The 3,669-nt window shown below is 39.6% G+C and overlaps 2 long non-coding RNA genes across 2 annotated transcripts in view; one reads left to right on the forward strand and one right to left on the reverse strand.

The window, feature by feature from the left end:
- LOC139026531 (uncharacterized) overlaps positions 1-3,669 on the forward strand; it is a 9,328-nt gene that overhangs the window by 3,382 nt on the left and 2,277 nt on the right. The gene's annotated exons all lie outside the window — the stretch shown is intronic.
- Positions 1-3,669, reverse strand: part of LOC139026530 (uncharacterized) — a 9,784-nt gene that overhangs the window by 3,255 nt on the left and 2,860 nt on the right. The window lies entirely within an intron of this gene.

Genomic DNA, 3,669 nt, shown 5'->3' on the forward strand with positions numbered 1-3,669 from the left:
AGAAAAGATGAGGTACAACACCGCAAGAAACACCATCGACCCGTGAAAGCATGGAGTGGAAACATCATTCTTTGGGGATGCTTTCTGCAAAGAGGACAGGACGACTGCACCGTATTGATGGGAGGATGGATGGGCCATGTATCGCGAGATCTTGGCCAACAACTCCTTCCCTCAGTAAGAGCATTGAAGATGGGTCGTGGCTGGGTCTTCCAGCATGACAACGACCCGAAACACACACCAGAGGCAACTAGGAGTGGCTCGCGTAAGAAGCATCTCATAGGTCTGGAGTGGCTTAGCCAGTCTCCAGACCTGAACCCAATAGAAAATCTTTGAGGAGCTGAAATCCGCATGCCAGCGACAGCCCTGAAACCTGAAGGATCTGGAGAAGGTCTGTCATGGAGGAGTGGGCCAAAATCACTGTTCTGCAGTGTGTGCAAACCTGTCAAGAACTACAGGAAACGTATGATCTCTGTAATTGCAAACAAAGGTTTCTGTACCAAATATTAAGTTCTCGCTTTTCTGATGTATAAATACTTATGTCATGCAATAAAATGCTATATAATTACGTTAAAATAGTACATGTGATATTCTGGATTTTTGTTTCAGATTCCGTCTCTCACAGTTGAAGTTACCTATGATAAAAATTGCACAGACCTCTACATGCTTTGTAAGTAGGAAAACCTGCAAAATCGGTAGTGTATCAAATACTTGTTCTCCCCACTGTATCTAAAAATCTGATTTCCCCTGTCCATTTGAACCACTGTAAATCCAGTCCACAGTCAGGGCTGTCAGCTTGAAACTCATCGCTATCAAGGACACCCCTAAGATGAACCTCACTGAATTTGATATTGATACATAAAAATAAAAATAAAAAGTGATTACAGGGTTACTAAAACTCATTCTTTGTAACACTACAACACTACAGATCTGCAGTCATCATCTCCTCGTGAACCATGGCGTCAGATTCACTCCACATTTTGTATGTAAACTCTTTGTATCTTTAATGGTTTAGAGATGTTGTTGTTGTTGTTGCTGCATTCAAATATGGCCACACTGTACCTCTATATGTACGTTAGCACCTATGCTAATGCTAAAATACTGTAAACATCTTCTCATTAAATTTTTTTGTCAGATTGACTCCAGATTTTGGTATATAGACTCAATGAATTATCTTCAAATGGATCTGAGAATGATTACTTGCTGCATTCAAAGTCAGACACGCTATACCACTAGATGACACCATATCACACCAAGGCTATATGAATTGAACAGATGGACAAGGGGCCATGAAATTTGGTATGTAAACCTAATGTATATGTCCTTAGAAGCTGTGTGAATATAAAGTCACTGCAACCTTAGATGGCAGACCAGTTGGCACCACTATAGATGTCATTGGCACCACTATAGATGTTATTGGCACCACTATAGATGTCATTGGCACCACTATGTCATTGGCACCACTATAGATGTCATTGACACCACTATATATGTAATTGGCACCACTATAGATGTCACTGGCACCACTATAGATGTCATTGGCACCACTATAGATGGCATTGTCACCACTATAGATGGCATTGGCACCACTATAGATGTCATTGGCACCACTATAGATGTCATTGTCACCACTATAGTGTCATTGGCACCACTATAGATGTCATTGTCACCTACTATAGATGTCATCGGCACCACTATTGAGGTCATTGGACTACTATAGATGTCATTGGCACCACTATTGATGTCATTGCCACTACTATAGATGTCATTGGCACCACTATAAATGTCATTGGCATCAGTCTAAGGACCAGAGATTCATAGGGCACCAGTAAATGTCCATTGGCACTATAGAGATGGCATGTGGCATCAATGGGATCTAGAGCAATACCTATTGATCAAGTGGATTTTTATGCAATGTAGATTTAAATTATGAAGATTAACAATATGAAATATCTTGATTAGTATTATTTATCAATAGTTGCCTTTTTTATGTGGCTTGCGCAGTCAGCATATATAACACTCAATACATGAAGGAATTGGCTTTAAGAATGATTACCTGCTGCATTCAAAATAACCAACCTACATTACTAGACTAAACTTCACTTGCATCACCCGTGTGGTATGGTGATAAACATGGTAATGCTTTCACTGATTGCACATAAAGGAAGATCGTTCCTACATGATTGAGTGCTTGCTTTGTTATTCTAACTGATCTTGTGTCCTTTCTGTCATCCTGTCAACCCCGTTCATTGCTGCTCGCTGCTATTTTTTCCAATTTCACATTTTCCTAAATGAAAAGCATTGAAGAAAATTGGAATTTCAGTGTAATTGATCCCAACCGTGCTGCTCGCCATGTATTCCTTGTCAGAAAATACTGTCCGATACTTTGTTACCAAATTAAATGTCCGATAATTTGTTACCAAATTAAATGTTATTCTGCCTTTGTATGCAAATACCAACTAAGAGAGTTGAAATGTTTATGACTGGTGCGCTTTATTAATATGAATTGATAACTTAAGATTAAACAAAAACACAATTATACAATTGATCAATCTGTACAAAACATAAAAGTGTCCGTTTCGACTACCCCCCCCACACATATAATCCTCCAAATGCATTGAAATTACATCGTTTGACTTTCAAAATGTTTTACAATGGAATTACAATCAGTTATAGTGACAGCATGTCATTATAGTTCGACAACAATCATGAACCAAAGACACAGTTCATTAAAAACAATGGAGGTATATGAGAAGGCTTGAAATCATTTTCAAACAAGGACAAAAACAATCACTTCTCTACACTTCCATAGACTGCTATCGAAATGGTATCCTATATACCCTACTAGTGCACTACTTTTGACCAGATCCCTATGGCCCTGGTCAACAGTAGTGCACTAGATAGGGATAATGGTGCCTAGTTTGTGTGTTGACAGGCTGACAGTACCGTCTGTTAGATAACGCCATTGGTACTGTCAGATGGACTCACACACTCAATAGCTACCTACCTTTGCTTCTATACACACACACGCAACACACACGGGGCTCAAGCGCTATATTTCCATGGTTACAATACCACCATCACACACAGATACAGCTACAGTAGGAGTTCAACAGAACACTCTGAATTAGCCTGGAATCACAACTGATTTAGCTACATTTCACTGTTGTTTCAAATGGTGAGCGCAGCACTCGAGTCTGGTTTACCAGGCTAACTCTGAAATATTATAATGTGATTTAGCAGGAACCTCCGTCCTACATCAGTGATAAGAGCGGTGGAACTATAGATGGGTTGCCTGGCACGTTACAACAATGATGTAAACTGATTTATGTTTTCAAATAACATTTAGAGACTAAATATAGTTTACATGTTGTCAATAATCTATGATTCTAAGCCAACCCTGTCAGTTTCCTGCCTCTCGGATGCGCGCGCCAGGGTTGGATCACATTTCCATTTCAATTTCGGAAAAGTAAACAATTCACAAAAAAAATTCATTGAAAAGAGAATTTGAACTTCCTGAATTGACTGGAATTCACCCCGACCCCGGCATCGGTTTTGACGTAAACATCCCACCCGTATACAGGATATGGATGACATTAGTGCCACAGGAATGTCATTTGAATTCAGAAATGTCATTTTAGTTCTATTTCTGGTTGGCAGATGCGCGCTCGT

Source organism: Salvelinus sp. IW2-2015, unplaced genomic scaffold (genome assembly GCF_002910315.2).
Source record: "Salvelinus sp. IW2-2015 unplaced genomic scaffold, ASM291031v2 Un_scaffold5033, whole genome shotgun sequence".
NCBI classification, from domain to species: Eukaryota; Metazoa; Chordata; class Actinopteri; order Salmoniformes; family Salmonidae; genus Salvelinus; species Salvelinus sp. IW2-2015.